Source organism: Heterodontus francisci, chromosome 16, assembly GCF_036365525.1.
Source record: "Heterodontus francisci isolate sHetFra1 chromosome 16, sHetFra1.hap1, whole genome shotgun sequence".
Classification (NCBI taxonomy): Eukaryota; Metazoa; Chordata; class Chondrichthyes; order Heterodontiformes; family Heterodontidae; genus Heterodontus; species Heterodontus francisci.
Genome location: NC_090386.1, coordinates 6,958,831 through 6,972,802, shown reverse-complemented (window position 1 = coordinate 6,972,802; position 13,972 = coordinate 6,958,831).

Here is a 13,972-nt window from a genome sequence, read left to right as displayed (position 1 = left end):
CAGTTACCCCGGAAACAGGGCAGTCTGTTACCCTGGAAACTGGGCAGTCAGTTATCCCGGAAACAGGGTAGACAGTTATCCCGGAAACAGGGTGATCAGTTACCCTGGAAACAGGGCAGTCAGTTATCCCGGAAACAGGGCAGTCAGTTATCCCGGAAAAAGGGTGATCAGTTACCCTGGAAACTGGGCAGTCAGTTACCCTGGAAACAAGCCAGTCAGTTACCCCGGAAGCAGGGCAGTCAGTTACCCAGGAAACAGGGCAGACAGTTTTCCCGGAAACAGGGCAGTCAGTTACCCTGGAAACAGGGCTTTCAGTTATCCTGGAAACAGGGTGGTCAGTGACCCTGGAAACAGGATGGTCAGTTACTCCGGAAACAGGGTGATCTGTTATCCTGGAAACAGGGTGGTCAGTTACCCCGGAAACAGGGCAGTCAGTTACCCTGGAAACAGGGCAGTCAGTTAACCTGGAAACAGGGCAGTCAGTTATCCTGGAAACAGGGCGGTCAGTTACCCCGGAAATAGATAGGTCAGTTATCCTGGAAACAGGGCGGTCAGTTACCCCGGAAACAGGTCAGTCAGTTACACTGGAAACAGGGGAGTCAGTTATCCTGGAAACAGGGTGATCAGTTATCCTGGAAACAGGGCCGTCAGTTAGCCTGGAAACAGGGCAGTCCGTTATCCCGGAAACAGGGCAGTCAGTTACCCTGGAAACAGGGTGATCAGTTACCCTGGAAACAGGGCAGTCAGTTATCCCGGAAACAGGGCAGTCAGTTATCCCGGAAAAAGGGTGATCAGTTACCCTGGAAACTGGGCAGTCAGTTACCCTGGAAAAAGGCCAGTCAGTTACCCCGGAAGCAGGGCAGTCAGTTACCCAGGAAACAGGGCAGACAGTTTTCCCGGTAACAGGGCAGTCAGTTACCCTGGAAACAGGGCTTTCAGTTATCCTGGAAACAGGGTGGTCAGTGACCCTGGAAACAGGATGGTCAGTTACTCCGGAAACAGAGTGATCTGTTATCCTGGAAACAGGGCGGTCAATTACCCCGGAAACAGGGCAGTCAGTTACCCTGGAAACAGGGCAGTCAGTTAACCTGGAAACAGGGCAGTCAGTTATCCTGGAAACAGGGCGGTCAGTTACCCCGGAAACAGGTCAGTCAGTTACACTGGAAACAGGGGAGTCAGTTATCCTGGAAACAGGGTGATCAGTTATCCCGGAAAAAGGGTGATCAGTTACCCTGGAAACAGGCCAGTCAGTTACCCTGGAAACAGGCCAGTCAGTTACCCCGGAAGCAGGGCAGTCAGTTATCCCGGAAACAGGGCAGTCAGTTACCCCGGATAATGGGGCAGTCAGTTACCCTGGAAACAGGGCAGTCAGTTATCCCGGAAATAGGGCAGTCAGTTATCCCGGAAACGGGGTGATCAGTTACCCTGGAAACTGGGCAGTCAGTTACCCCGGAAACAGGGCAGTCAGTTACCCAGGAAACTGGGCAGTCAGTTACCCCGGAAACAGGGCAGTCAGTTACCCTGGAAACAGGGCAGTCAGTTACGCTGGAAACTGGGAGTCAGTTACCCCGGAAACAGGGTGATCAGTTATCCTGGAAACAGGGCGGTCAGTTACCCCGGAAACAGGGCAGTTTTTTACCCTGGAAACAGGGCACACAGTTATCCCTGAAACAGGGCGGTCAGTTACCCAGGAAACAGGGCCGTCATTTACCCCGGAAACAGGGTGATCCGTTACCCCGGAAACAGGGTGAACAGTTACCCTGGAAACTGGGCAGTCTGTTACCCCGGAAACAGGGCGGTCACTTGCCCTGGAAACAGTGCAGTCAGTTACCCAGGAAACATGGTGATCCGTTGCCCTGGAAACAGGGCAGTCAGTTACCCTGGAAACAGGGCAGTCAGTTCCCCCGGAAACAGGGCAGTCAGTTACCCTGGAAACAGGGCAGTCAGTTATCCCGGAAACAGGGCAGTCAGTTACCCTGGAAACAGGGTATTCAGTTACTCTGGAAACAGGGCAGTCAGTTACCCCGGATACAGGGCAGTCAGTTACCCTGGAAACCGGGCAGTCAATTACCCTGGAAATAGGGCAGTCAGTTATCCCGGAAACAGGGCAGTCAGTTACCCTGGAAACAGGGCAGTCAGTTATCCCGGAAACAGGGCAGTCAGTTAACCTGGAAACAGGGCGGTCAGTTATCCAGTAAACAGGGCAGTCAGTTATCCCGGAAACAGGGCAGTCAGTTACCCCGGATAATGGGGCAGTCAGTTATCCTGGAAGCAGAGCGGTCAGTTACCCCGGAAATAGGGCGGTCAGTTATCCTGGAAACAGGGTGGTCTGTTACCCCGGAAACAGGGAGATCTGTTACCCCGGAAACAGGGCAGTCATTTACCCTGGAAACTGGGCAGTCAGTTACCCTGGAAACAGGATGGTCAGTTACCCTGGAAACAGGGTGATCAGTTATCCTGGACACAGGGCGGTCAGTTACCCCGGAAACAGGGCACTCAGTTACCCCAGAAACAGGGCGGTCAGTAACCCTGGAAACAGATTAGTCAGTTACCCCGGACACAGGGTGGTCAGTTACCCCGGAAACAGAGTGATCAGTTATCCTGGAAACAGGGCAGTCAGTTACCCCGGAAACAGGGCAGTCAGTTACCCTGGAAACAGGGCAGTCAGTTATCCCGGAAACAGGGCAGTCAGTTAGCCCGGAAACAGGGTGATCAGTTACGCTGGAAACAGGGCAATCAGTTACCCCGGAAACAGGGTGATCAGTTATCCCGGAAACAGGGCAGTCAGTTATCCCGGAAACGGGCTGAGCAGTTACCCTGGAAACTGGGCAGTCAGTTACCCCGGAAACAGGGCAGTCAGTTTCCCTGGAAACTGGGCAGTCCGTTACCCTGGAAACAGGGTAGTCAGTTATCCCGGAAACAGGGTGATCAGTTACCCTGCAAACTGGGCAGTCAGTTACCCCAGAAACAGGGCAGTCAGTTACCCTGGAAACAGGGCAGTCAGTTACGCTGGAAACTGGGCAGTCAGTTACCCCGGAAACAGGGAGATCAGTTATCCTGGAAACAGGGCGGTCAGTTACCCCGGAAACAGGGCAGTTTTTTACCCTGGAAACAGGGCAGTCAGTCACCCTGGAAACTGGTTAGTCAGTTACCCCGGAAACAGGGTTATCTGTTACCCCGGAAACAGGGCAGTCAGTTACCCTGGAAACTGGGCAGTCAGTTGCCCTGGAAACAGGGCAGTCAGTTATCCCAGAAACAGGGTGATCAGTTACCCTGGAAACTGGGCAGTCAGTTGCCCTGGAAACAGGGTATTCAGTTATCCCGGAAACAGGGTGATCAGTTACCCCGGAAACAGAGCAGTCAGTTACCCTGGAAACTGGGCAGTCAGTTACGCTGGAAACTGGGCAGTCAGTTACCCCGGAAACAGGGCAGTCAGTAACCCTGGAAACAGATTACTCAGTTACTCCGGAAACAGGGTGATCAGTTATACTGGAAACAGGGCGGTCAGTAACCCTGGAAACAGGGCAGTTTTTTACCCTGGAAATAGGGCTCACAGTTATCCCTGAAACAGGGCGGTCAGTTACCCTGGATACAGGGCAGTCAGTTACCCGGAAACAGGGTGATCAGTTACCCCGGAAACAGGGAGATCAGTTACCCTGGAAACAGGGCTTTCAGTTATCCTGGAAACAGGGTGGTCAGTGACCCTGGAAACAGGGTGGTCAGTTACCCCGGAAACAGGGTGATCAGTTATCCTGGAAACAGGGCGGTCAGTTACCCCGGAAACAGGGCAGTCAGTTATCCCGGAAACAGGGTGATCAGTTATCCTGGAAACAGGGCAGTCAGTTAGCCTGGAAACAGGGCAGTCAGTTCCCCCGGAAACAGGGCAGTCAGTTATCCTGGAAACAGGGCAGTCAATTATCCCGGAAACAGGGCAGTCATTTATCCCGATAACAGGGTGATCAGTTACCCTGGAAACAGGGCAGTCAGTTACCCCGGAAACAGGGCAGTCAGTTACCCTGGAAACAGGGCAGTCATTTCTCCCGCAAACAGGGCAGTCAGTTATCCTGGAAACAGGGGGATCAGTCACCCTGGAAACTGGGCAGTCAGTTACCCTGGAAACAGGGCAGTCAGTTACCCCGGAAACAGGGCAGTCAGTTACCCTGGAAGCTGGGCAGTCAGTTACCCTGGAAACAGGGGAGTCAGTTATCCCGGAAACTGGGTGATCAGTTACCCTGGAAACAGGGCAGTCAGTCATCCCGGAAACAGGGCAGTCAGTTATCCCGGAAAAAGGGTGATCAGTTACCCTGGAAACTGGGCAGTCAGTTAACCTGGAAACAGGGCAGTCAGTTACCCCGGAAGCAGGGCAGTCAACTACCCAGGAAACAGGGCAGTCAGTTACCCCGGAAACTGGGCAGTCAGTTACCCTGGAAACAGGGCAGTCAGTCACCCTGGAAACTGGTTAGTCAGTTACCCCGGAAACAGGGTGATCATTTACCCCGGAAACAGGGCAGTCAGTTCCCCTGGAAATAGGGCAGTCAGTTACACTGGAAACAGGGCAGTCAGTTAACCTGGAAACAGGGCAGTCAGTTATCCTGGAAACAGGGCGGTCAGTTACCCCGGAAACAGGTAGGTCAGTTATCCTGGAAACAGGGCGGTCAGTTACCCCGGAAACAGGGCAGTCAGTTACCCTGGAAACAGGGGAGTCAGTTATCCTGGAAACAGGGTGGTCAGTGACCCTGGAAACAGGGTGGTCAGTTACCCCGGAAACAGGGTGATCACTTATCCTGGAAACAGTGCGGTCAGTTACCCCGGAAACAGGGCAGTCAGTTACCCTGGAAACAGGGTGATCAGTTATCCTGGAAACAGGGCAGTCAGTTAGCCTGGAAACAGGGCAGTCAGTTACCCCGGAAACAGGGCAGTCAGTTACCCTGGAAACAGGGCAGTCAGTTATCCCGGAAACAGGGCAGTCAGTTATCCCGGAAACAGGGTGATCTGTTACCCTGGAAAAAGGGCAGTCAGTTACCCCGGAAACAGGGCAGTCAGTTACCCTGGAAAATGGGGCGTTCAGTTATCCTGGAAACAGGGCGGTCAGTTGCACCGGAAACAGGGAGATCTGTTACCCTGGAAACAGGGCAGTCAGTTACCCTGGAAACTGGGCAGTCAGTTACCCTGGAAACAGGATGGTCAGTTAACCTGGAAACAGGGTGATCAGTTATCCTGGAAACAGGGCGGTCAGTTACCCCGGAAACAGGGCACTCAGTTACCCCAGAAACAGGGCGGTCAGTTACCCCGGAAACAGGTCAGTCAGTTACACTGGAAACAGGGGAGTCAGTTATCCTGGAAACAGGGTGATCAGTTATCCCGGAAAAAGGGTGATCAGTTACCCTGGAAACTGGGCAGTCAGTTACCCTGGAAACAGGCCAGTCAGTTACCCCGGAAGCAGGGCAGTCAGTTATCCCGGAAACAGGGCAGTCAGTTACCCCGGATAATGGGGCAGTCAGTTACCCTGGAAACAGGGCAGTCAGTTATCCCGGAAATAGGGCAGTCAGTTATCCCGGAAACGGGGTGATCAGTTACCCTGGAAACTGGGCAGTCAGTTACCCCGGAAACAGGGCAGTCAGTTACCCAGGAAACTGGGCAGTCAGTTACCCCGGAAACAGGGCAGTCAGTTACCCTGGAAACAGGGCAGTCAGTTACGCTGGAAACTGGGAGTCAGTTACCCCGGAAACAGGGTGATCAGTTATCCTGGAAACAGGGCGGTCAGTTACCCCGGAAACAGGGCAGTTTTTTACCCTGGAAACAGGGCACACAGTTATCCCTGAAACAGGGCGGTCAGTTACCCAGGAAACAGGGCCGTCATTTACCCCGGAAACAGGGTGATCCGTTACCCCGGAAACAGGGTGAACAGTTACCCTGGAAACTGGGCAGTCTGTTACCCCGGAAACAGGGCGGTCACTTGCCCTGGAAACAGTGCAGTCAGTTACCCAGGAAACATGGTGATCCGTTGCCCTGGAAACAGGGCAGTCAGTTACCCTGGAAACAGGGCAGTCAGTTCCCCCGGAAACAGGGCAGTCAGTTACCCTGGAAACAGGGCAGTCAGTTATCCCGGAAACAGGGCAGTCAGTTACCCTGGAAACAGGGTATTCAGTTACTCTGGAAACAGGGCAGTCAGTTACCCCGGATACAGGGCAGTCAGTTACCCTGGAAACCGGGCAGTCAATTACCCTGGAAATAGGGCAGTCAGTTATCCCGGAAACAGGGCAGTCAGTTACCCTGGAAACAGGGCAGTCAGTTATCCCGGAAACAGGGCAGTCAGTTAACCTGGAAACAGGGCGGTCAGTTATCCAGTAAACAGGGCAGTCAGTTATCCCGGAAACAGGGCAGTCAGTTACCCCGGATAATGGGGCAGTCAGTTATCCTGGAAGCAGAGCGGTCAGTTACCCCGGAAATAGGGCGGTCAGTTATCCTGGAAACAGGGTGGTCTGTTACCCCGGAAACAGGGAGATCTGTTACCCCGGAAACAGGGCAGTCATTTACCCTGGAAACTGGGCAGTCAGTTACCCTGGAAACAGGATGGTCAGTTACCCTGGAAACAGGGTGATCAGTTATCCTGGACACAGGGCGGTCAGTTACCCCGGAAACAGGGCACTCAGTTACCCCAGAAACAGGGCGGTCAGTAACCCTGGAAACAGATTAGTCAGTTACCCCGGACACAGGGTGGTCAGTTACCCCGGAAACAGAGTGATCAGTTATCCTGGAAACAGGGCAGTCAGTTACCCCGGAAACAGGGCAGTCAGTTACCCTGGAAACAGGGCAGTCAGTTATCCCGGAAACAGGGCAGTCAGTTAGCCCGGAAACAGGGTGATCAGTTACGCTGGAAACAGGGCAATCAGTTACCCCGGAAACAGGGTGATCAGTTATCCCGGAAACAGGGCAGTCAGTTATCCCGGAAACGGGCTGAGCAGTTACCCTGGAAACTGGGCAGTCAGTTACCCCGGAAACAGGGCAGTCAGTTTCCCTGGAAACTGGGCAGTCCGTTACCCTGGAAACAGGGTAGTCAGTTATCCCGGAAACAGGGTGATCAGTTACCCTGCAAACTGGGCAGTCAGTTACCCCAGAAACAGGGCAGTCAGTTACCCTGGAAACAGGGCAGTCAGTTACGCTGGAAACTGGGCAGTCAGTTACCCCGGAAACAGGGAGATCAGTTATCCTGGAAACAGGGCGGTCAGTTACCCCGGAAACAGGGCAGTTTTTTACCCTGGAAACAGGGCAGTCAGTCACCCTGGAAACTGGTTAGTCAGTTACCCCGGAAACAGGGTTATCTGTTACCCCGGAAACAGGGCAGTCAGTTACCCTGGAAACTGGGCAGTCAGTTGCCCTGGAAACAGGGCAGTCAGTTATCCCAGAAACAGGGTGATCAGTTACCCTGGAAACTGGGCAGTCAGTTGCCCTGGAAACAGGGTATTCAGTTATCCCGGAAACAGGGTGATCAGTTACCCCGGAAACAGAGCAGTCAGTTACCCTGGAAACTGGGCAGTCAGTTACGCTGGAAACTGGGCAGTCAGTTACCCCGGAAACAGGGCAGTCAGTAACCCTGGAAACAGATTACTCAGTTACTCCGGAAACAGGGTGATCAGTTATACTGGAAACAGGGCGGTCAGTAACCCTGGAAACAGGGCAGTTTTTTACCCTGGAAATAGGGCTCACAGTTATCCCTGAAACAGGGCGGTCAGTTACCCTGGATACAGGGCAGTCAGTTACCCGGAAACAGGGTGATCAGTTACCCCGGAAACAGGGAGATCAGTTACCCTGGAAACAGGGCTTTCAGTTATCCTGGAAACAGGGTGGTCAGTGACCCTGGAAACAGGGTGGTCAGTTACCCCGGAAACAGGGTGATCAGTTATCCTGGAAACAGGGCGGTCAGTTACCCCGGAAACAGGGCAGTCAGTTATCCCGGAAACAGGGTGATCAGTTATCCTGGAAACAGGGCAGTCAGTTAGCCTGGAAACAGGGCAGTCAGTTCCCCCGGAAACAGGGCAGTCAGTTATCCTGGAAACAGGGCAGTCAATTATCCCGGAAACAGGGCAGTCATTTATCCCGATAACAGGGTGATCAGTTACCCTGGAAACAGGGCAGTCAGTTACCCCGGAAACAGGGCAGTCAGTTACCCTGGAAACAGGGCAGTCATTTCTCCCGCAAACAGGGCAGTCAGTTATCCTGGAAACAGGGGGATCAGTCACCCTGGAAACTGGGCAGTCAGTTACCCTGGAAACAGGGCAGTCAGTTACCCCGGAAACAGGGCAGTCAGTTACCCTGGAAGCTGGGCAGTCAGTTACCCTGGAAACAGGGGAGTCAGTTATCCCGGAAACTGGGTGATCAGTTACCCTGGAAACAGGGCAGTCAGTCATCCCGGAAACAGGGCAGTCAGTTATCCCGGAAAAAGGGTGATCAGTTACCCTGGAAACTGGGCAGTCAGTTAACCTGGAAACAGGGCAGTCAGTTACCCCGGAAGCAGGGCAGTCAACTACCCAGGAAACAGGGCAGTCAGTTACCCCGGAAACTGGGCAGTCAGTTACCCTGGAAACAGGGCAGTCAGTCACCCTGGAAACTGGTTAGTCAGTTACCCCGGAAACAGGGTGATCATTTACCCCGGAAACAGGGCAGTCAGTTCCCCTGGAAATAGGGCAGTCAGTTACACTGGAAACAGGGCAGTCAGTTAACCTGGAAACAGGGCAGTCAGTTATCCTGGAAACAGGGCGGTCAGTTACCCCGGAAACAGGTAGGTCAGTTATCCTGGAAACAGGGCGGTCAGTTACCCCGGAAACAGGGCAGTCAGTTACCCTGGAAACAGGGGAGTCAGTTATCCTGGAAACAGGGTGGTCAGTGACCCTGGAAACAGGGTGGTCAGTTACCCCGGAAACAGGGTGATCACTTATCCTGGAAACAGTGCGGTCAGTTACCCCGGAAACAGGGCAGTCAGTTACCCTGGAAACAGGGTGATCAGTTATCCTGGAAACAGGGCAGTCAGTTAGCCTGGAAACAGGGCAGTCAGTTACCCCGGAAACAGGGCAGTCAGTTACCCTGGAAACAGGGCAGTCAGTTATCCCGGAAACAGGGCAGTCAGTTATCCCGGAAACAGGGTGATCTGTTACCCTGGAAAAAGGGCAGTCAGTTACCCCGGAAACAGGGCAGTCAGTTACCCTGGAAAATGGGGCGTTCAGTTATCCTGGAAACAGGGCGGTCAGTTGCACCGGAAACAGGGAGATCTGTTACCCTGGAAACAGGGCAGTCAGTTACCCTGGAAACTGGGCAGTCAGTTACCCTGGAAACAGGATGGTCAGTTAACCTGGAAACAGGGTGATCAGTTATCCTGGAAACAGGGCGGTCAGTTACCCCGGAAACAGGGCACTCAGTTACCCCAGAAACAGGGCGGTCAGTAACCCTGGAAACAGATTAGTCAGTTACCCCGGACACAGGGTGGTCAGTTACCACGGAAACAGAGTGATCAGTTATCCTGGAAACAGGGCAGTCAGTTACCCCGGAAACAGGGCAGTCAGTTACCCTGGAAACAGGGCAGTCAGTTATCCCGGGAACAGGGCAGTCAGTTATCCCGGAAACAGGGTGATCAGTAACGCTGGAAACAGGGCAATCAGTTACCCCGGAAACAGGGCAGTCAGTTACCCTGGAAACAGGCAGTCAGTTATCCCGGAAACAGGGCAGTCAGTTATCCCGGAAACAGGGTGATCAGTTACCCTGGAAACTGGGCAGTCAGTTACCCCGGAAACAGGGCAGGCAGTTTCCATGGAAACTGAGCAGTCAGTTACCCTGGAAACAGGGTAGTCAGTTATCCCGGAAACAGGGTGATCAGTTACCCTGGAAACTGGGCAGTCAGTTACCCCGGAAACAGGGCAGTCAGTTACCCTGGTAACTGGGCCGTCAGTTACCCCGGAAACAGGGCAGTCAGTTACCCTGGAAACAGGGCAGTCAGTTAGGCTGGAAACTGGGCAGTCAGTTACCCCGGAAACAGGGCAGTCAGTAACCCTGGAAACAGATTACTCAGTTACCCTGGAAACAGGGTGATCAGTTATCCTGGAAAAAGGGCGGTCAGTTACCCCGGAAACAGGGCAGTTTTTTAACCTGGAAACAGGGCACGCAGTTATCCCTGAAACAGGGCGGTCAGTTACCCTGGAAACAGGGCAGTCAGTTACCCTGGAAACAGGATGGTCAGTTCCCCTGGAATAGGGTGATCAGTTATCCTGGAAACAGGGCGGTCAGTTACCCCGGAAACAGGGCACTCAGTTACCCTGGAAACAGGGCGGTCAGTAACCCTGGAAACAGATTAGTCAGTTACCCCGGACACAGGGTGGTCAGTTACCCCGGAAACAGAGTTATCAGTTATCCTGGAAACCGGGCAGTCAGTTACCCCGGAAACAGGGCAGTCAGTTACCCTGGAAACAGGGCAGTCAGTTATCCCGGAAACAGGGCAGTCAGTTATCCCGGAAACAGGGTGATCAGTTACGCTGGAAACAGGGCAATCAGTTACCCCGGAAACAGGGCAGTCAGTTACCCTGGAAACAGGCAGTCAGTTATCCCGGAAACAGGGCAGTCAGTTATCCCGGAAACAGGGTGATCAGTTACTTTGGAAACTGTGCAGTCAGTTACCCCGGAAACAGGGCAGTCAGTTTCCCTGGAAACTGGGCAGTCAGTTACCCTGGAAACAGGGTAGTCAGTTATCCCGGAAACAGGGTGATCAGTTACCCTGGAAACTGGGCAGTCAGTTACCCCGGAAACAGGGCAGTCAGTTACCCTGGAAACTGGGCAGTCAGTTACCCCGGAAACAGGGCAGTCAGTTACCCTGGAAACAGGGCAGTCAGTTACGCTGGAAACTGGGCAGTCAGTTACCCTGGAAACAGGGCAGTCAGTAACCCTGGAAACAGATTACTCAGTTACCCCGGAAACAGGGTGATCAGTTATCCCAGAAACAGGGCGGTCAGTAACCCTGGAAACAGATTAGTCAGTTACCCCGGACACAGGGTGGTCAGTTACCCCGGAAACAGAGTGATCAGTTATCCTGGAAACAGGGCAGTCAGTTACCCCGGAAACAGGTAGGTCAGTTATCCCGGAAACAGGGTGATCAGTTATCCTGGAAACAGGGCAGTCAGTTAGCCTGGAAACAGGGCAGTCAGTTACCCCGGAAACAGGGCAGTCAGTTATCCTGGAAACAGGGCAGTCAGTTATCCCGGAAACAGGGCAGTCATTTATCCCGATAACAGGGTGATCAGTTACCCTGGAAACAGGGCAGTCAGTTACCCCGGAAACAGGGCAGTCAGTTACCCTGGAAACAGGGCAGTCATTTCTCCCGCAAACAGGGCAGTCAGTTATCCCGGAAACAGGGGGATCAGTCACCCTGGAAACTGGGCAGTCAGTTACCCTGGAAACAGGGCAGTCAGTTACCCCGGAAACAGGGCAGTCAGTTACCCTGGAAGCTGGGCAGTCAGTTACCCTGGAAACAGGGGAGTCAGTTATCCCGGAAACTGGGTGATCAGTTACCCTGGAAACAGGGCAGTCAGTCATCCCGGAAACAGGGCAGTCAGTTATCCCGGAAAAAGGGTGATCAGTTACCCTGGAAACTGGGCAGTCAGTTAACCTGGAAACAGGGCAGTCAGTTACCCCGGAAGCAGGGCAGTCAACTACCCAGGAAACAGGGCAGTCAGTTCCCCTGGAAATAGGGCAGTCAGTTACCCTGGAAATAGGGCAGTCAGTTACCCTGGAAACAGGGGAGTCAGTTATCCTGGAAACAGGGTGGTCAGTGACCCTGGAAACAGGGTGGTCAGTTACCCCGGAAACAGGGTGATCAGTTATCCTGGAAACAGGGCAGTCAGTTAGCCTGGAAACAGGGCAGTCAGTTAGCCCGGAAACAGGGCAGTCAGTTACCCTGGAAACAGGGCAGTCAGTTATCCCGGAAACAGGGCAGTCAGTTATCCGGAAACAGGGTGATCTGTTACCCTGGAAACAGGGCAGTCAGTTACCCCGGAAACAGGGCAGTCAGTTACCCTGGAAAATGGGGCGTTCAGTTATCCTGGAAACAGGGCGGTCAGTTACACCGGAAACAGGGAGATCTGTTACCCCGGAAACAGGGCAGTCAGTTACCCTGGAAACTGGGCAGTCAGTTACCCTGGAAACAGGATGGTCAGTTACCCTGGAAACAGGGTGATCAGTTATCCTGGAAACAGGGCGGTCAGTTACCCCGGAAACAGGGCACTCAGTTACCCCAGAAACAGGGCGGTCAGTAACCCTGGAAACAGATTAGTCAGTTACCCCGGACACAGGGTGGTCAGTTACCCCGGAAACAGAGTGATCAGTTATCCTGGAAACAGGGCAGTCAGTTACCCCGGAAACAGGGCAGTCAGTTACCCTGGAAACAGGGCAGTCAGTTATCCCGGAAACAGGGCAGTCAGTTATCCCGGAAACAGGGTGATCAGTTACGCTGGAAACAGGGCAATCAGTTACCCCGGAAACAGGGCAGTCAGTTACCCTGGAAACAGGCAGTCAGTTATCCCGGAAACAGGGCAGTCAGTTATCCCGGAAACAGGGTGATCAGTTACCCTGGAAACTGGGCAGTCAGTTACCCCGGAAACAGGGCAGTCAGTTATCCCGGAAACAGGGTGATCAGTTATCCTGGAAACAGGGCAGTCAGTTAGCCTGGAAACAGGGCAGTCAGTTCCCCCGGAAACAGGGCAGTCAGTTATCCTGGAAACAGGGCAGTCAATTATCCCGGAAACAGGGCAGTCATTTATCCCGATAACAGGGTGATCAGTTACCCTGGAAACAGGGCAGTCAGTTACCCCGGAAACAGGGCAGTCAGTTACCCTGGAAACAGGGCAGTCATTTCTCCCGCAAACAGGGCAGTCAGTTATCCTGGAAACAGGGGGATCAGTCACCCTGGAAACTGGGCAGTCAGTTACCCTGGAAACAGGGCAGTCAGTTACCCCGGAAACAGGGCAGTCAGTTACCCTGGAAGCTGGGCAGTCAGTTACCCTGGAAACAGGGGAGTCAGTTATCCCGGAAACTGGGTGATCAGTTACCCTGGAAACAGGGCAGTCAGTCATCCCGGAAACAGGGCAGTCAGTTATCCCGGAAAAAGGGTGATCAGTTACCCTGGAAACTGGGCAGTCAGTTAACCTGGAAACAGGGCAGTCAGTTACCCCGGAAGCAGGGCAGTCAACTACCCAGGAAACAGGGCAGTCAGTTACCCCGGAAACTGGGCAGTCAGTTACCCTGGAAACAGGGCAGTCAGTCACCCTGGAAACTGGTTAGTCAGTTACCCCGGAAACAGGGTGATCATTTACCCCGGAAACAGGGCAGTCAGTTCCCCTGGAAATAGGGCAGTCAGTTACACTGGAAACAGGGCAGTCAGTTAACCTGGAAACAGGGCAGTCAGTTATCCTGGAAACAGGGCGGTCAGTTACCCCGGAAACAGGTAGGTCAGTTATCCTGGAAACAGGGCGGTCAGTTACCCCGGAAACAGGGCAGTCAGTTACCCTGGAAACAGGGGAGTCAGTTATCCTGGAAACAGGGTGGTCAGTGACCCTGGAAACAGGGTGGTCAGTTACCCCGGAAACAGGGTGATCACTTATCCTGGAAACAGTGCGGTCAGTTACCCCGGAAACAGGGCAGTCAGTTACCCTGGAAACAGGGTGATCAGTTATCCTGGAAACAGGGCAGTCAGTTAGCCTGGAAACAGGGCAGTCAGTTACCCCGGAAACAGGGCAGTCAGTTACCCTGGAAACAGGGCAGTCAGTTATCCCGGAAACAGGGCAGTCAGTTATCCCGGAAACAGGGTGATCTGTTACCCTGGAAAAAGGGCAGTCAGTTACCCCGGAAACAGGGCAGTCAGTTACCCTGGAAAATGGGGCGTTCAGTTATCCTGGAAACAGGGCGGTCAGTTGCACCGGAAACAGGGAGATCTGTT